This window comes from Ictidomys tridecemlineatus, chromosome 16 (genome assembly GCF_052094955.1).
Source record: "Ictidomys tridecemlineatus isolate mIctTri1 chromosome 16, mIctTri1.hap1, whole genome shotgun sequence".
NCBI lineage: Eukaryota > Metazoa > Chordata > Mammalia > Rodentia > Sciuridae > Ictidomys > Ictidomys tridecemlineatus.
Window position 1 is genome coordinate 40,662,968 of NC_135492.1, and position 20,616 is coordinate 40,683,583.

General features: G+C 43.5%; 1 protein-coding gene across 12 annotated transcripts in view; it reads left to right on the forward strand.

The window, feature by feature from the left end:
• Window positions 1-20,616, forward strand: part of Atp2b2 (ATPase plasma membrane Ca2+ transporting 2) — a 342,527-nt gene that overhangs the window by 131,782 nt on the left and 190,129 nt on the right. Inside the window, exon 1 of one of the 12 annotated variants that reach the window (XM_021732005.3) lies at window positions 4,183-4,350. The exons of the other annotated variants lie outside the window; for them this stretch is intronic. The gene's annotated coding sequence lies outside the window, so the exon portion shown is untranslated. Of the gene's footprint in view, window positions 1-4,182; window positions 4,351-20,616 lie in introns of those variants that run through there. 12 annotated transcript variants of the gene reach the window in all.

Consider the following 20,616-nt stretch of genomic DNA (forward strand, 5'->3'; position numbering starts at 1 on the left):
ACTTCACCTCCCTGGTCCTCAATTCTTTGCATCTACAAAAAAATCTGTGCATCTGCAGTGAATGTTATATTCACTGCAGAGGGTTCCTGTGAATCTTCAGTAGTTTCATATGAGAGAGAGAGAGAGAGAGAGAGAGAGAGAGAGAGAAAGAGAGATCAATGAATGTGAGTTTCTTACTAACAAAATAGGAAAGAATAAATCAATAGGAATAAGAGCGGGCTGGGGATGTGGCTCAAGCGGTAGCGTGCTCGCCTGGCGTGCGTGCGGCCCAGGTTCGATCCTCAGCACCACATACAAACAAAGATGTTGTGTCCACCAAAAACTGAAAAATAAATATTGAAATTCTCTCTTTAAAAAAAAAAGGAATAAGAGCTTTCAAGGAGAGAGAGGGACATTCGGGCATGGACCCTGTGGTCCATTCAGCATGCCTCTAGCAGGTCTCTTCTGTGTGCCAGCCCCAGATAATGCCAAGTGAGGCAGGAATCCTCAGATCACAAAAGAAGCTGAGCTGAGGAGCCAGAGGCCTGTGAGGGCAGGGCCTGAGCTGGCTGAGAGACCCAGAGGAGAAGGCACTGAATCCCACTGTGCGCCCCCACCTCATTCGCATGGTTTAATGTGAAGGGTGCTGTACACATTTTCAGATGAGGAAATCACCATCCCGGCGCTGGGTCCAAGGCTGCCCGTGTTGGCAGGGGCTAGGAGAGGAGAATGCCGTCCTGTCTGTCATAGGATGGGCCTTCTTCCTTCCTCTGCCCAGGAGAGATGCAGAAGGGGAGAGGGTTCACAGCTTAGAGCCCTCATGAGGTTTGTTGAGGGTGGATTAGCAGAACAGTGTCCTAGAAGTTGCTATTCTTTGGTTGACAACATTCTCAGTAGCTTCAGGAGGCATGACCCACACCCAGAGGTCTGCCACTATTTCTGTCACTTGCTGTAGGACCTTGAGCAAATCACTTTATTTCTCTAGGCCACCTGCTTCCTTCGCTCCAAGGAGCTAAATGATCTCTGAGCCCCACCGCTGGCTGAGACTTGCGGATTTCTAACCATGGTTAGTCTTCTGTTGCAGCTGGAACAAATTGCCACAAATGAAGTGGTTTAAAATTGACCATTTTCTCTAGGTCAGAAGTTGGACTTAGGTCTACAGGGCTAACATCAAGATAGGGCCATGTTCCTCCCAGAGGCTCTAGGGAGGAATGTGTCTCCTTGCCTTTTCCAGCTTCTAGGAGCTGCCCGTGTTCCTTAAGTCCTGGAGACTGACTTGCTGTCTCCATGTCAGCTTTCCATCACTATAACAAATACCTAAGACAGTCACCTTACTAAAGAAAAAAGGTTTATTTTGGCTCGTGGTTTCAGAGGTCCAGTCCAGGATCAAGTGGCCCTGTTGCCCAGGTGAGGCTGTACAGCATAGCAGGGAGCATGTCTCAGAGCAAAACTGCTGACCATGGCCGGGAGCCAAGAGAGAGGAAGAGAAAGAGTCTGGGGTCCTGCTGTCCCCTTCAAGGGCATGCTCCCAGTGACCTGAAGACCTCCCACTAAGCCCCACCTCTTAAAAGGTTCCACTACCTCCTCGTAGCATCATGCTGAGGACCGAGTCTTTAACACATGGGAGACACTCAAGTTCTACCAAACCACAGCAGCCTCCTTTGTCATTAGATTGGGCTCCCAGGTCACCCAGGACAAGGCTTCTGTCTTAAAGTCAGCTGATGAGCAACCTCGGATCCCCTCTGCTTGTAGCATAGCATAGTCATGGTTCCTGGAACTTGGACGTGGGCTTCTTTGGGTAGCTGCTGTTCTATCTTCCAAGCCTAGAAACGAAGGCACTTCTGGGAGGTCTTGGACAAGCCATTTCCCCTCTTTGAGCCTCAGTTTCTCTTCTATGAAATGCAGGTGACCATTTTGACCCCCACCACATGTGGCTGCTCTAAAAACAAAGTGGGGTGACATGTGATCAAGTGGATTATAAAGGGTCAGGCCCTCTACATGGGGCTAGTTCTTTATTCCTAGGGTATTTCTGTCACTAGTCGCAGCAGCTGAGGACCTCTCACTGGTACTCCTTGCTCTGAAAAACTGCCCCCCCACCTTCATGCAGCACCCCCCCCCCAGAAAACAAACGTGGTTCTGTGAACTGTTCCTGCTCATTATAATCTCTTGCTTCTTTTCACAGAACCCCAGGGGCCCCTGGGATTTGGGAGTTGGGGAATGTCACTCAAGGATGCCTATTGAGCACGGAACAATGGCCCCTCATGAGGTCAGACGGCCACTTAGCAACTGCTCAGGCCCTTAGTAACCAGCCCAGAAGTGTTGATATTTAACCAACAGAAACTTTAGATTTTCTTGATAATGCCCAGTTTTGTTTTTTTTCCAGAGAACTGCAGAGCCTCTTAAGCAAGCCCCACCCACTCATAGCTGCTGTCCCCTCTTCCAAGAGCAAGCTGGAAGGAACAGGGAGCCCTGGACTCCCACCCGGCTTTGCTCACCTCTTGGGCCTCAGTTTCCTGAACAATATGCCAATCATATGAAACAAGCAGATCACAAATGACAGTGTGATGATATGTCACACTTTATCAAGACTATTAAAAGCGTCCTTGTCATTCTCAAAAGCATCCCAGTTAGAAGGTTTCTTTTCTGGTCACCTACCGCTAAGGCCACTGCTAGCCCTTGATTCCATTTTTCTTCCCCTCCACCCTCTTCCGGAGCCCTGGAATTAATCCTGAATCATTCAGCCAAGGGTTTTCTAGGACTCTCTCTTTGTCATATCTGAAGCTGGGCTCTAGGGAAACTGAGGCAGACGAGACATGCTCTCTGCTTTCAGGAGCTTCCAGTCCTGGGAAGAGTGCCACTCAAGCACTCTGCAGAAATCTAGGATTGAATCCAGAACCTTGTAATTCTCTGCTTCACTTGCCTTGTCTCCACCAAGCTATTTTAGTAAATAATAATACTCCTTAGTATTCCAGTGGCATTTGCAGCTTCTAAAGCGTTTCCCTTGCGTTTCCTCATTTAACCCTGACATCATCGGAGGCTGGGATTCTAATATAGCCCCATTGCAAGGATGGGAAGCTGGAGGTCAGAGAGCATGGGGGCAGAGCGCCTGGGTGGTCTTGGGAAATGGCTCCACCTGCACTTCCTCACCAGTGAGATGAAGATACTAGCACCTGCTTCATGGAATTGTTCTGGAAAGGAAACAGGGCAACGCATAGAACATCCTTTAAAAAGTGGCAGATGCCAAAAATGAGCACTTCCGCACCAAGCCGTACGGTTGCCCCAGCAGTTTCCTAAACTGTTCACCTGCATCTCGGCTGCCTGGAGACACCTACCTGGGGATTTCCTGACCCTTTTCAGAGCCCAGGAAGTCCCTCTGAGTTGAAATCACAGATCCACTTCATGGCTGCAGCATGATCTCAGGCATCTGCCAGCCTCAGTTTTTCCATTTGTGAAATGGGAACAAGAGCAGGCAGGCTGTTCTGAGGCTGCAATGGAGTAAAACACTTCACAAGGCACTCGTCAGCCCAGCCCCGCACACAGACAACGCTCACCTTTGACTTTAACTATGTCAGGAGCCTTTGAACCTGATCCTGTGCCGGAGTGGACAGGGCTGGGGTCGGCAGTCACAAGGTGGGGTTTGCTCCCCACCCCAAGAGCCCGTGCCAGCATCCACTTTGGGAGGAATGCAAGACACTCCCACCTTCTCCAGCCTTGGCTTCTAGCCACATCCGTGGTGAGGGGCTTTGGCTGAGGAAAACTGTCCCCTCCACGCCCCGCTCACCTTGCAGGAGGAGAAGGGAGCCCCCTTTCCCCTTTTCTTTGCAAAGTAGCTCCAAGGGGCAAATCTGTTAGATTCCATGGTGATGCCTAAGTGGTTTCCCGCCCACGCCCCTGCCAGTGTGTGACTCACCACTGCACCGAGGCGGCGCCGTGGGAAGGGTGTTCCCTCTCCGGTTGCAGAAATGCCACTGCAGGCAGAGCTCCTGAACGCCAGAACTGGGCCCCACAGCAGGCACAGCCAGGGTCCTTATGCAACTTCTGACATTGTTCAAAATCAGTGTTTCAGAAAGCCAAAACCAGGCCCCGCGACAGGCACCGCTACGTTGCTTATGTAACCTTTGGCATTGTTCAGAAGCAGTGTTAAGGTTCACAACTTCCATTTGCCGAGGGCCCCAGAGAACTGGCCCAGCTCACACACCTCAAGTCCTCTCCCAGCAGCCCAGACAGAGCCTAGAGTCCTGGGGAAACTGAGCCATGCCTGAGGTCACATGGCCAGGACACCCCCAGCAAAGGTTCCCTGCCCCAGTGGTCAGAGCTCTGCTTCACTGGCCAGCCCAGTTAGCTTTGAGGATCGGAGACAGAGCCAAGCAGGTAAATATGATGCATTTTATTCTTTTTTGAATGAAACAATCCTGAGCAATTGTATCTTGCTGTCAGGCTGGAGGTTTGAACTCTTGATTTCTAAAAAAGAAAGAAAAAAAATCTGTCTCTAAATATAACAGTGTAGGCTAGAAACGCATATTTACAGCCAAGTATTTCTTTATACAAAACTTTGAATTGCCAAAGCAGGGGCCGTGTGAGAGATGTGTGTGACTGAGGTGTTAAAGAGAAAGGTGTCGTATTGAGGATTGCTTTCTGCAAGGAGGGGCGATGATGGTCACAGATCTCTGTTGAGGTTAGCACCCCCGGCCCCACCTCCACTCTGCCTGTCATGCATGTTACAAATCAGCGCATGCACGCGCCACTGCCTTGCTTGATCCGAGAGCCAAGCCACCTGCTTCACTGCAAGCTGCCTTTCGTCTTTCCCCACTGAATCCACTACCTATTCTTCTACCAGCTACTCCTAACTGTCCTGTGAGCTAATTACGAATCAGAGCTGAGTTTCAGGAAGCTGTGCGTTGGAAGAAGGGGCAAGTCAAAAATATTTGCATAGTCATTTGGGTGATGTCCACTTCTCTGGCTGCAGTCCTAAAAAAGAAACACTTGCCCAGGCCAAGAGTTACGGGCACAGACTCTAGCAGGGCAGGCAAGCAGGGTCCACACACTTTCCCACATACCTAGGTCTTGTCTGAGCCTCTGACTAGCTGGACCCAAGTCGAGAAGAGCCAGACTACAGCACTTAGCCAAAGAAACAGCAGGTCTGGTCGGGTCCTGCCAGCAGCCCTGGCCTGGTTGGAGCACTTGGTTTGTGCCAGGCTGTGCAACTCTGCGTAACAGCTTCCTTCTCTCCCAGAACAACTGTGACTATTGCCCCTTGGTTTTCACCATGACCTCACCCAGCATGGCTTTGCTACTATTTAAAACTCTTCAGCAGCTGATTCCATAGACTTTGGGGTGACATTGCTCCTTGCCATAATCAGAAGAGCCTGCAATGCCAGCACACAGGCAGCTGGGGATCCTGGAATGGATACATTAAGTCTTGACGGGGGTCCTGTGAAATGGATTTCTGTAGATCAGAGCCCATGTGCTTGTTGAGTCTCATTGGCGCATTGAGAATCTGTCTTTCTGAAGGCAAAAGTGTCGAATGCCAAAAGACAAGAGATCTGTATCTCAGATTCCTCCAAACTTTTCTTATAAAGTATCCCATAAAGAAAAGCGTACCTTCTCCAGAGGTTATAAAATTAGGATCCAGATTATTTGTGTGTTAAATAGAAAAAATTAAGAAGAAAAATGAAAATTTGTTATATAGTTATGTAAAAAAATTGTTATGTAGTTAAGGTTATCATAAGGAAACTGAAAAAACAATATTGCATAGCGAGGTAAAATACCTCATGTTCCAGGCTGTTCTGATTCATGGTTCAGTGAAGTATTCTGTCATATTTCTACTACTTAAAGTTCTAAGTTTCAGGAAGTTATGTCTACCATAGCAGTAAACATTTATTGCTTTTATATTGTTCTCAGCTCATCAGTCGCTCTTTCCATATTGCTTCAGAGGCTCTGTTCTCTGTGGCTAGCCAGCCACCAGAGATTCCCTTGGACTGAGTTCTCAAGATCTGTCTTGTGATAAAAGTCAGTGTTACTATGGGTTCCTTGTGACCCTTAACAGAACGTGACTCCATACCAGGATATTAGAAATCATGTGGAATTTGGAGTCAGACTTTTTTTTTTAAAACTGTGTGAGTATAAGTAGGTGACTTAACCTCTGTGAGCCATGAGCTCCCTCCCTGAATTCCAGAATCACTGGGCCAGATCAGCTGCCCCTCCTCTGGTCCCTTTCTCCTGTGCTAGACTTTATTTACCACACTGTGCTGTATCGCTCACTTGTCTATCTCTTCCAGGCCCCAGGAGACTCCTGAGGGTGGAGTCTTTGTCATCTCTATGTCCCTGTGCCCAGCACAGAACCTGGCAAGGGGCAGATGGTGGGGTTTGGGGTTGGTGGGGTAAAGCGGGCAGGGATAATGAGGGAGGGAAGGAAGGAGGAGGAGGAAAAGAAGGAAGGAAGGGGTGGAGGGAGGGAGGGGAAAAAGTGAAGGAAAATGCAAACTTTAAACCCGTTTGCAACTCATAATTATTAATTTCACAGGGGCTGGCCTAACTGAGTAAAAAAAATGATAGTGCTCCTGCCACATCTCACTTCCTGTGTCCAACACGGGCATCCTTATCATCCTAACTAGCACATGTTGAGCACTTGTTCCTTTGCTCTCCCCACAACCTGTGTGACAGGCACACAATGATCCTCCATGTGATCCTTCACCTTTTGACAGATGATAAAGGGTGATTCACAGGAGAGGTCCAATCACCCAAGTCGCACAGTTGACATATGGTTAGAGCCTGGTTCGCATGATTATAGAGCCAGTGTGTTTTATCAGTGTACCCTCAGCACCCCCAGTTCAGATCCTTGACAAGTAACAGATTTCAATGAAAAAAGTCTTTGCATAAATTAATGAATGAGTCACTAATCTCCCACAGTTATTCTCCCTCTGGACTCCCAATCTCAGTTGTAGTTCTTTCTTCTTGGCACCTGTGAGAATTAAAGCAAAACCCCTGAGGTTAAACAGGCCTGGGTTCAAATCGGAGTTTTCCCTGTCACCCTGAGAAATCATTCCACTAAAATGGGACTGATCTTAGTGCCTTCTTGCCTTAGGCTTGGGACTCCCAGAAGCAGACCATGAGACATGGATTCTCGTGCAAGTAATCTGCTGGAGAGGCACAGACACCTTGGTAGGGAGGAAAAAATGAGGCAGGAAAAGGCACGAGTTACTAAGCAACTTAATTACGACTGTGGCCAACTGGGGCTCTGTGACACTTGGGGACTCTGACAGCTAGAGCAAAACCCACGGCTCATAGTTTTCCCACTGGAAGGGAAGGGAGGCTGGAATATTTATTCTCCAAGGAGAGGCACCTGCCAACCGAACAAGGTGCTCAGACAAGGAGGTGAAGGCTCTCGGTGTGAACGGAGCCCACCTACACCACAGAGGTTGGATGGGGACGGGCAGGCAGGGCAGCCACAGCAGAGCCACACCAACCGGCCTGTCTCTCTGAGGATTAAGTGGATTCCTTTGTATCAGGCTTGGAGAGTGATCCCATATTAAGCACTCACTGTGTGGTGGCCTTGGAGGGACTTTTCTCAGCACTCTACATTCTTATGTTTCCCTTGCCATAACAAATACCTGAGACAATCAACTGAAAGAGAGGGAGAGTTTATTTTGGTTCCTAGTTTGGGAGGTTTCAGTCCATGATCAATTGACCCTGCCTTGGGGCCTGTGCTGAGGCAGCACACCATGGTGGGAACGGGAGGTGGAGAGAGCTGCTTCCTCCGCATGGCCAGGAGAGCAGAAGAGAAGAGGTCCCACAGTCTCCTTCAAGGATATGCCCCTAATGATCTGAGAGTAGGCCCCACCTCTCAAAGGTTTCACCACCTCTCAGTGGCACCAGTCTGGGGACACTACCTTTAACATATGAGCCTTTGGGTTCATTTCAGGTTAATTTGTATTCAAGACCCAAATTATCATAGCAACTGTGTGTGAGATTCAAACAGATGCCCGAATGCTCCATAGAACCCAGTCTTCAATCTACACCCAGCAATGTGCTACTGAGTTATCAGGCACTGGGGACAGCTATGAGCTCCACCAGCAGGGGCCTGGCCATCAGCATTCTTGGCTCCTCCAGGAAGTTGGAGGATGAATGACCGACACGCCAGGGCAGTACCCAGAACACCAAAACTGGACTTCCCATCCAGTGCACCTCCAGCTGCCTTAGAAGTGCCTGCCACCATGTGGAGGGCACTGGGCCAGCCCTCCCACTGGGATGCCCAAGGTCTATTTTTTTGTAACACAGAAAACACGATCAGCAGATGTCTAAACAGAACGTTTTTCCTGGGGGGGATTATCTTTTGCTTTGGCACCAAGATACTTTTTGCCTCACTGGGGGCTTCAGCTTCCCCAGGTGAAAGCTTACAAAGCCCATGCCTGCAGCTTCTCTAGGGACTAAAATTCACAAGTTTCCTGTAACAGATGATTGACAACGAGGATCTGACTTCCCTGCCACCAGCCAGCCAGCTGTGTGGCCTAAGGCAACTTGCTCTCCCTCTCTGGGTCTGTTCTCTTGTCTATAAAATGGAGATGATGAATGAAATTTAAAAAAATGTGAGAGTGCTTTGGGACATGTATGCTGCCCAAGCCTGCTGGCGAGGGAAGTAATTTTATCATTGTCACAGATGTTGTCAGGAAGGATGTGATCTCAAGTCTCTGAGACTCCTTTTTCTCCCCACCAACTGTCGTCAAATCCCACAGGACCAGGAATATGTACGTCCCCTGTGACCTACAGCTATAGAATATGACCTTCTCAGGCCTGAAAGGACTCATAGATCCCAAAACTCTTGTAGTGGGGAAACTGAGGCCCAGAGGGAGAGGACTTGCCCGAGGCCACGCAGTCTCAGTAGCAGTCAGTGCCGGGCCCCGTCGCTGCTAATTCCCAGCTCACCAATCTGTCCTACCATCTGCCGAGAGCTGGGCCCACCTTGGGCCCTCTGCTCTGACCTTTGACCCAAGACCCTCTCCCCCTCTCGGCACCCACGTAATCGACCAGCCCCCAGGCAGGGGAGCCTTGGAGAGCGTGGGGGCCTCTGGCTGCTCAGTTCCTGGCTGCTGGAGCGTTCCATCTCTGCAGCAAGTCAACATTTCTGCCTCTGAGTTGGTGTACGGCAGATGGTACAGCAAAACTGAGCCTCGGGGCCTATTTTTGACTCAAAGAGGACATCGCGCAAGTGCACAGCACTCACTGATGAGGACAGCAGGTCTGGAGCGCTGGGCAGTATTCATCTAAGAGCTTTAGGAGCCCCACAGCCTGGGCTTGAATCCTGCTCTGCCACCATTGGCTGTGCACCCTGGGATACAGCAATCCCCCTGTAAGCACTTCCATCTTCCCATCTGTACAGTGGCAGCAGTAAAGTCAATAGATCATAGTCGGTCAATTTGACAAGCAGGTGGCCTCTTTGTGGGAGAAAATACAGATATGGAGGCTGGACTTTGGGAGTTGATTTCCGTCTCTGGAGAAGGGAAGTGATGGGAGGGTGGGGAACTCAGAAGGCAGGAGTCCCTGACAGGTGCACCACTGCCCAGTGGAAAGGAGCTGTCCAAGGTGCCGACTTGCCATCCCCCAAGTAGGGTCTGAGTGGCCCCCACTAGGGGGTAGAGGCTGCTGGCTGGGGTATGACCAGGCCAGGCTGTGGGACCCAGACTCCAGTCTGCTCTGAGCTGCCAGCCCTGGGCAGAGGGGCTGGTGAACAGGGAAGGAAGAGCTCTGGGCTGAGGCAGGTGAGAACTCTCAGGCATGCGCCATGGCAGGAAGCTGAGGCTGGAAGGGAGAGCAGGTGGGGAGAGGGTGTCTCCGCCTGCGTCCCTCCTCCTCTCACCCCTACTGAAGTCAGGCTTATGGGGGCTCATCCACTCCAGCTGTCATTGGGTAGTCATTTGAGGGGAGGGAGCTGTGGGGTGTTGAGAGATGGATGTGGAAGAGAGTCCCACACAAAGGGAGGCTGGTCTCCCAGTACTAAAGCGCCATGTGCTAACGTGTTTTCCTTCACACCATGTTTACCATAGAAAATAGGGGAATAAAGGCATTTTTAAAAAAATTTTTTTTCATTGTCAATGAAAAACTTTTATTTTATGTGTGATGCTGAGAATCAAAGCCAGGGCCTCACACATGCTAGGCAAGCACTCTACCACTGAGCCACAACCCCAGCTCAGAATAGAAGCATTTTATAGAAGGATTCTTCTTTTAACTCCCAATGTTGATTTGGGGACCACTATACCTTTCAGTATTTTAATTGGTTTTCTTTTTTTTCCAATATTTTAAATACTTTTAAGAATTTTTTATTTTTTAAATAAGTGACAGCAGAATGCTTTACAATTCTTATTACACATATACAGCACAATTTTTCATATCTCTGGTTGTATATAAAGTATGTGGACACCAATTCGTGTCTTCATACGTGTACTTTGGATAATGGTGTCCATCAATTCCACCATCATTAATAACCCCCTGCCCCCTCCCTTCCCCTCCCACTCCTCTGCCCTATCTAGAGTTCCTCTATTCCTCCCATGCTCCCCTCCCTACCCCACTATGAATCAGCCTCCTTATATCAGAGAAAACATTCGGCATTTGATTTTTTGGGATTGGCTAACTTCACTTAGCATTATCATCTCCAACGCCATCCATTTACCTGCAAATGCCATGATTTTATTCTCTTTTATTGCTGAGTAAAATTCTATTGTGTATATATGCCACATTTTTTTATCCATTCATCTACTGAAGAGCATCTAGGTTGGCTCCACAGTTTAGCTGTTATGAATTGTGCTGCTATAAACATTGATGTGGCTGTGTCCCTGTAGTATGCTGTTTTTATGTCCTTTGAATATAGACCGGGGAGTGGCATGGCTGGGTCAAGTGGCGGTTCCATTCCCATATTTCCAAGGAATCTCCATACTGCTTTCCATATTGGCTGCACCAATTTGCAGTCCCACCAGCAGTGTATGAGTGTACCTTTTTCCCCACATCCTTGCCAACACTTATTGTTGTTTGTCTTCATTATAGCTGCCATTCTGACTGGAGTGAGATGATATCTTATTATCGTAGTTTTGATTTACATTTCTCTAATTGCTAGAGATGATGAACATCTTTTTCATCTATTTGTGATTGATTGTATATCCTCTTAAGAGAAGTGTCTGTTCAGGTCCTTGGCCTATTTATTCATTGGGTTATTTGTTTTTTTGGTACTTAGCTTTTTGAGTTCTTTATATCCCCTAGAGATTAGTGATCTATCTGATGTGTGAGGGGTAAAAATTTGCTCCTAGAACCTAGGCTCTCTGTTCACCTCACAGATTTTTTTTCTGAGAAAAAACTTTTTAGTTTGAATCCATCCCATTTATTGACTCTTGGTTTTAATTCTTGCACTATACCAGTCTTATTAAGGAAGTTGGGGCCTAATTCCACATGATGAAGATTAGGGCCTACTTTTTTCCTACTAGATGCAGAGTCTCTGGTCTAATTCCTAGGTCCTCTATCCAGTTTTGTGCATGGTGAGAGATAGGGGTTTTGTTTCATTTTGTTGCATAGGGATTTCCAGTTTTCCCAGCAACATTTGTTGAAGAGGCTATCTTTTCTCCAATACATGTTTGTGGCACCTTTGTCTAATATAAGATAATTGTAATTTTGTGGGTTAGTCTCTGTGTCCTCTATTCTGTACCATTGTAATACCTGTTTTTCTGACCCATAAAAATAGTAAGTTTCTTGTTGGGGTGATGTAAATTGAAATCCTATTTCATTTTCAGTTTACTAATCTATATTTCTCACTTGGAGGCTAAGATATCTTCCTGGATCATTAAATATCATTTGAAAATGCACAATATTTTATCCTATGGCTGCTCAGTAGTTTATTGAACTAATTCCCTTATACTGGATATTAAAGTTATATTCAAATTATTGTCATGATTTTAAAAACAACAACACTATAATGAATGCTTTCATAACCATGTCTGCACTTGCCAATAAAAGAAGTTCCTGAAAAGTGAAATGACTGAGTCAGAAACTGCAAATTTTTTTCCTTTGTTCTTTAAAAAATATATTTGATGTCTACAAAAGAAATTACCTAACACATATTTTGGTTTAATAATTCAATGTATATTGTGAGCAATGCAACTCAAGCATGAGAATGTGACCAATGATTTGCTATTGAGTCCATCCCAAACCCCTGCCTCTCCCAGAGGAAACAACCATTTCTTTACTTTAAAAAAACTTTTATTTCATGTCGGTATTTCTCACGCCACATATTGTTTAGTTTTGCCTTTCTTTTATCATACCATATGTAACCTTCTGAGATTTGCTGCTTTAGGGCAACATGGTGTTTCCCAGATTGATCTCTGTGGCCGGGGCAGCTAGTCCCTGGCAGGATGAGGTCACATTCATCCCCGTGCTGGTGGGCATGTGGATTGCTCCCAGGGTTCTACTTTTGTAAACAATGTCACTGGAGACATTCCTGACCTGGGTGCCATTCACCTAAGAAAGGAATATAGGGAGGAAAACAGATCAAGAGTTCAGCATGCACGGGCTTAAGGAGAGCTGTCTGCAGGCCAGAGCTGGTGTGACATAGGCACAGGGCTCAAAGAGCATCCATCATCCCATGAGCTTGGCTGAGCTAGAGCATGCTGGGGTCAGGCTTGCTGCCATGGTCAGCGGTATGGGGCTCATGGAAAGGGACCCTCTCCTGGGCCTCCCTTCAAGCAGGCAGAACCACAGTGGTGAAGGGAGTCTGCTCTTCAGTCTCAATGCCACTCAGTTTGAGCTTCCCAGCATGCAGGGCATGTACTGCAATGGTACATAAGAGGATCTCAGGAGGGATTAAATGAGAGTCCATCGCTGATAGGAAAATTCGCCCATTGTCAGCCCTCTTTCCTTCTGCCGAGTACATCAAGGCAAGACGTTCTGTCTGGATCCACTGGATCCTTAATCACCACCCTCTCCCCTCTCAAATGTTTGCTAAACTCCATTTGAGCTGAGAGCAGACTCAGGGCCTTTGGTGGGCCATAGCATCTATTAAACTTAAGGACATCCTGTGTTTTTCCCACTCTTTGTCATGGTCTTTCATTTGTTGGGAATTATACTAGTTTTCCCCTGGTAGGACTATAAAAATTTCCTCCTAAAATAAATATATTTAAGTTTCAATCAATCAAGTTAAGAAAAAAATCATAAAGTCAATAAAAGGACAGATAGTAACCATCATGACAGTCATAATCCATTAACTGAGGTTTGGGAAATGCTGAAGTAAATCAGCCATTCCCCAGCTTTTGTCTCAGGACCTTTTACTCTTCAAAATTACTGACACCAAAGAGTGTTGCTTATGCAAGTGATTATCTCCCTCTGTATTTTCCATATTAGATATTCAAACACTTCAATAGTCTATTTCTTAATTTATTTAAAATAACAATAGTAAACTCTTCACGGTAACATAAAATAATATATTTTATTTAAAAATGACTATTTTTTTCCAAAACAAAAATTAGAAGAGTAATGTTGTTTTATATTTTTGAAATTCTCTTTAATTGAAGACAGCAGAATTCTCCTTGGTATCTAGCCAGTTGTGATATGATGCTTTGTTTGATGTATATGAAGAAAAATCCAATCTCATATAGATATATTTTTAGGAAAAGGTAGAGTATTTTCATAACCTTCTCCAATCATCATAGATATTCTTCTATGATACTACACCAAACTCAACTATTGATAGTGTTTAAGTCTGCTAGGGCTGCTGTAACAAAATAACTCATGCATGGGTGCTTAAACAACAGACATTTATTTTCTCAGAGTTCTGGAAGGTGAAAGTTTAGGATATACGTATCTGCAAGCTTGGTTTCTCCTGAGATCTCTCTTCTTGGCATACAGATGGCCGATTTCCTTCTGTGTCCTCACAGGAACATAACCATGGTGTCTCTGTGTATCCATATTTCCCTTCCCTTTTAGGGCCTCCACCAACAGCCTCATTTTACTTAATAGCCACCTTTAAGATCCCTGCCTCCAAATATAGTCACATTCTGAGGTTCACGGAGTTAGAGCTTCAACCTGTGAATTTGGGAGAGATAGAGTTCAACTCACAGCAGTTAGGATCTTTAAAATCAGCTGTAATGAAGAATCTGAAGCCATTACAATGAGCTTCTCATATTAATAGATTGAATATCCTTATTCAAAATGCTTGGGACCAGGCGTGTTTCAAATTTTGGAGCTTTTTGGATTTTGGAATATTCACATTGTATTGACAGATTGAGCACCTTTAATCTGAAATGTGCCTCTAATCTGAAACTTTTTGAGTAGACACAATGCTCATTTCAGATTTTGGAGCATTTTGGATTTCAAATTTTCAGACTAGAGATGCTTAACCAGTGTACGTTAAAGCCCTCCTTTTTTTTTTTACACTTGGATGACTCTTTTACCCAGGCATGATTTTATAACATCATGCATTGTTCATTTGGAAAATATTGGCTCGGGCTGGGATTGGGGCTCAGCAGTAGAGCATTCACCTAGCATGTGGGAGGCCCTGGGCTTGATCCTCAGCACCACATAAAAATAAATAAACAAAATAAAGGTATTGTGCCCAACTACAACTAAAAAAAAATAGAAAGAAAATATTGGCTCACGGGAGTCACGTACATCTTCTAAACATTTGCACATTTTGTAATACTGTCTCAAAAAAAATTGCATTTGTGACCTCATCCTGACCTCATTAGAAATATCTTAAGGTACCGGGAAGCCATCAAGTCCTGATAGCAGATAAAAGTTTTCCCAAAGTTTGAAGTTCAAATTTTGTCCGTGTTATCAAATACAGTCAGTTGTTTTCCCTAAAATGATAGGCTCACTTGGTACATTTTTTGAGAAAATATCTGCCAAACTTACCCAAGTTAGAACCACCATCATTTGCAGGTAGCTCTTTTGGGGAAAGTGGTGTTCCATAAAAGAAGAACTAATTCAACAGGCAACACAAAGGATCATGTATATGCTTTACTTCTAGAAACCTTCAGACTTCGGTGGGCAGAAGTGCTTTATGTAAACTTCCCAGTCTTTGTTCTCAAAGGTCTAGATTTAATAAAATTAACAATTTTCATCACTTCTCAGGACATTCCTAAGTGAAACTGGCTTTTTTTTTTTAACCACAAATGCACAACAAATGAACATTATGATAACTGCCAGTTTAGTTTGGAGCCAACTGTGAACTTCACGTGGGGGACACCAATAGCTTCATTCACCATTATTTTGTACCACCATCAATGCAAACGTCAACACTATGAAAATGACAGATAACGTCTTAGTGTTACTAGGAAAACAGTTTGACCTCTTAGACCACTGAAAGGATCTTTGGGAATCCTCCACAGACTATGGAACACACTTTGAGAACTGCTGACTTAGGGAAAAAAATAAAAAAGCTACAGGAAGAATTTGTAGCCAGACATTGAAGAGTTTCAGAAATGACATCGAAGCTGGAGTCACAAGTCCTGGGAAAAACCTCTGCTCTGGCAGCAGACAACTAAGTGGTCTTGAGCAAGTCACAGCCTTCTGGAAGCTGGATGCTCCACACATGTATTAATGTGTGTTCTGTTGCTATAACACAATACCTGAGGCTGGGTGATAACTAAAGAAAAGAGATTTATTTAGCTCACAGTTTTGGAAGTTCACAGGCATGCCCCAGCATCAGTTTGAATTTGATGAGAGCCTCATAGTGGATGGCATCACAAAGGCAAGAAAAAGAGTAACAAGAAGAGATCACATGGCAAGAAAGGAATACAGTGAGAACAAGGAGGGACTAGACCTGACTCTTTTATATCAACTCACTCTTGTGTGAATAGCTAGGGTCCCCACAAGATCTACCTTAATCTCTTCCAGTGACAGCATCCCCATTGACCTAAACACCCTCCACTAGACTTCATTTCTTAAAGTTCCCCCACTTCCTGGCATGACCACACTGAGGATCAAGCTTTCAGCATATGGACCCTTGGGGAACACACTCAAACCACAGCCAAACCATAGTGCTACATAAAGGACAGTGGGTGATGCCTGCCTCCAAGAACTGTGGGAGGGGAGGGAATAAAGCACAGACCTGACAGCACCTCGTAAATGAAAATGCACAGCTCTGAGGAGGAATTGGCAATAAATGGGAAATGAGGCAGAGCTGGAATATTCAGATCCCGTGTTCCCCTGAAGATAACTGGCAGGGGAAGCAAGGCCCTAAGACCTTGAAAAAGATTCGCACATGGATTTCTAGTTTTAATAACATTGCATCTTTTCAAGTCTCCCCTTACTGTACATACTCCTAAAAGTTCATAGATCTGCTTACCTCCTGGCAGGACAGGTGAGCCATCACCTGAGTCAAGCAGAAAACTGGGAGCCCATGGAACATGACAGGGATTTCAGAAACTGTGATTTGAATAGATGGCATTCTGGAAAACTCCAGGCAGGTGGGGAGCACTTGCTGAGAGGTTGTAGGGGGGCTTCTCATTCCAGGAAGATGAGGTCGAGGTACTTTCCTATATTCCTCCCACTAAGTACAACAGCAACAACAACAAACCCTTAGACATTGTATGTAGAACAACTATAAGAAAATTCTGAAAGAAGAACACAGACCCAGGCCCCAAGAAATAGTGGTGGGAATTCTCTGGGTTCTCTTTTTGCCCCATATATCCCAGGGCTGAAGCTGAAGATACCAGAAATGAGAAAATACCAGTGAGCAGACCAAACACATCCCCAGCAGAAGCCTGCTTGCTCCAGCTAAGAAACCAGAAAGGGTGACCTAGCTAAACACACTTTTAGACAAAAACAGCTCTGCTTCAGCCAAACACCACAGAAAACACTGAGGTCCATGCTAGCAAAGACCCAGTGGGAAAACTAGACTTACACCCTCACCAGACTATAATGAGGAAACTCAAACTCCCAATCCCCATTGGAGTGGAGCTAGAGAAGGATAAGTAGGGAGCCAGGACTTTGATCCCCACTAGTTAGCAACACCTCACCCCAAACCCCCACAGTGCCAGAGGAGACCACATTGGAGCTGTAGCAGGCACTCCTAACTGCCCCTCCAGCCAGGGAGGTCTCAGCAGAGGCCCAGTGGGGAGCTGGAATCCCCCTCCCTGTCCTGCCCAACAGCAAGGATCCCCCTCAGGTGTCAGTGGAGGTTGATTGGGACTTGTACCCCCTACCTGGAGTTAACAAGCCAGCATTCTCTTCCCCTGGTGGAGTGATTTCAAAGGAAGCCAGCTGAAATAGAAAGTTAAAACAAGATCCAGAGTCTCATAATAGATTCTTCCAATGCATGAGTTTCCACTAAAATTCACTTATCATAGCAAGAACCAGCAAAATCTCCAACTGAATGGTGAAAAAAAAAAGACAATAAATGTCAACAATGCCATGGCAGAGATATTAGAACATTCTAGTAGTGAAGATTTCAAAGCAGTCTTAAAAAAAAAAAAAAAAGTTCCAAGGGACAACAATGAGCACACTTGAATCAAATTTTTAAAAATGAAGTCTTAGCAAAGAAATAGAAGATATAAAGGAAAACCAAATGAAAATTTTAAAACTGAAAAATAGGTCTGAAATTTTAAAAACTCAATGGATGTGTTTAACAGTAGACAGAAGAGGACAGAAGAAGGCATCAATAAACTGGAACACAGAGACTAAAACCATATGAAGAAACAATGGCTAATCCCCCAAGCCCCAGAGATTCAGGAAGTTAAGCAAACCCCCCAAAGAGGGATAGATTCAAAGCAATCCACCATTACAAGATTAAAAACAGTTAAATTTTGAAAAATAAAATCAAAACAAAAAAATTTGAAAGCAATGAGATAGAAATGATCCCTCACATATGGTAGCAGGGGGTGGGGGACGGCAATTAGAATGCCAATAGATTTCTCATGGGAAACCATGTTAAAGTATTTGAAATGCTAGGGGGAAAAGTAACTATCAATCGTATATCTAGCAAAGATATTCTTTGGGAATGAAGGGGAGATTAAGACATTCTCAGATGAAGGGAAAGGAAGAGAACTTGTTGGCACAAGACCTACCCTAAAGAACCACTTAAGCTAGGTGCAGTGTGCACCTGTAATCCCAGCAACTTGTGAGGCTGAGGCAGGATTGCAAGTTTAAGGCCAACCTCAAAAATTTAGTGAGACTCTCAAAAGTAAGATAAATAAATAAATAAATAAAAAGGACTGCAGATGTAGTGCAATGGTAAAACACCCCTTGGAACAATCCATTAAAAAAAAAAAAAAAAAGACTAAAGAAGTTCTCCAAACAGAAAAGAAGCAGGGTTTTTTTGGTGTGGTTTTTTTTTTTTGTTGTTGTTTTGTTTTTTTAGGAATTTGGAGACATCATCAAGAAAGATCCAAGAACATTTTAAGTAAAAATATGGGTAAATGCAATAGGCAATTAAATTTCCTTTGCTTCTTGAGTTTCCTAAATTATGTTTGATGTTTGAAGCCAAAATTATAACACTATCTGATATGATTGTAGATGTATATAAAAAGAACAAACAGAAAACAAAAATAAAATGGCACATTTACACCTTAACATATCAATAATTATATTATATATAGGTGAACAAAATGCTATTCAAAAGACAGAGGTTAGCAGAATGGATTGGAAAGCATGACCAATTATACACTGTCTATGAGATATTTCAAATACTATATGAGAAGACTGAAAGTAAAAGGACAGAAAGATTATATCATGCACATTTTAACCAAAAGAAAGTAGGAGTGGCTATGTTAATATCAGAAATGGTTGACTTCAGAGTAAAGAAAATTATTAGGACTAGAGAGGATATCTTATTTTAATATAAGGATCAGTCCATCAGGAACACATAGCAATCCGAAATGTGTATACTCAAAACAACAGAGCTACGAAATATGTGTAGCAAAAACTGATAAAATTGGCCACAATTACAGCTGGTGACTTCAACACCCCTCTCTTAATAACTGATAGAACAACTAACTCAACAACAACATGAACTACAGGATCTAATAATATTTATGGACTACACCAAATAACAGCAGAATACACATTCTTTTTAAACTTTCAAAGATAACGTACCAAGATTGATCATTAAGATGGGTCATAAAACTTGCTTCAGCAAATTAGAGTTGAAATTATAGAGCATATTTTCTCTGACCATAATGGAATCAAAATAAAAATTATAGTAGGATAACATGAAAATCTCCAACCTCTTGAAAACTAAATAATATACATAAAATAACTCATGATTCAAAGAGAAAGTCTAAATATAAATTTTAAAATATGTTGAACTTAATAGAAATAAATATACAACATATCAAAGTTTGTAGGACATGGCTAAGGCAATGTTGAGAGGGAAATTTTATGGCATTAGGCATTACTCACAAAGATAAAAAGCCTCAAACCAATAGTCCTAACTCCCATTTGGGGAAAAAATTTTTTAAAAAGAAGAGAAAAATAATCTCAATCCAAAGAAAGGAAAATCATAAAGCCTAAGAAAGAAAATAATAACGAGAAGATCAAAAATCTAAAACAGAAAGACAAGAAAATCAATGAAACAAAGAAACTGTTCTTTCAAAGGATCAATATACCACTGACAGAGTTCAAGCAATACTAATCAGAGAGGCAGAAACAGAAAAATGACCAAAATCAAGAATGAAATAGGGGGCATCACTACAGACCCTGCAGGCATTGATAGGAAAAGAATACGATGAATAACACTACTCACATAAACCTGAGAAATTGAAAATGGTACTAATGCCTTGAAAAACGCAAAACTCTTCCAGTTCATCCAATATGAAATGAATAACTTGAATTTAATTTTCTTATAATTACTAAATTGAATCCATAATTTTAAAATTCCCTCAAAAGAAATCCCTAAGATCAGATAATTTTACTGGAGAACTTAATCAAATGTTTGAAATTTAACACCATTTCTCTACAATGTATTCCAGTAAGTAGAGAAAGGCCACTTTCAAATTGAATTTATGAAGCTAGTATCAAAACTGTAAAATAGTAAAAAGAACAAAAACAAAAATAAAAAACTACCAACCAATATCCTTCATGAATATAGATGTGAAAGTCTTTAATAAATCATTAATAAATAGAATTCAACAATGTATGAAAAGAATTATGCACCATGGTCCAGGGGAACCTATTTCAGGGATACAAGTTGGTTCAACATTTAAAAATTAGTCAGTATAAATCATCATGTTGATAGGCTAAAGAAGGAATATTAGTAATTATATCTGTCAATGAATGAAAAGAAAATTCAACACCCATTCATGAAAAAGTCATCAGAAAAATGGGAATCGTAGGGACTTCCTCAGGTTAATAAAGAGCATTTGAAAAAAAAAAAAACACTACAACTAACATTATACTAAGTACTTATAAACTGACTCTTTTCACCTAAGAATGAGAATAAGGCAAGAATGCCAAATTTTACCATTTATACTTTACATAGTGCTAGAAGTCCAAGCTGGTTCAGTAAGAGAAGACAAGAAGAGGCATAAGAATTGCAAATTAAGAAATAAAATCTCCCTGGTTGCACATGACTTGATTGTCTACATAAGAAGTTCCAAGGAATACATACACAAACAGGAATAAATGAACAAAACCTCTCCAGAACTCATGGGTGAATTTAGAAAAGTC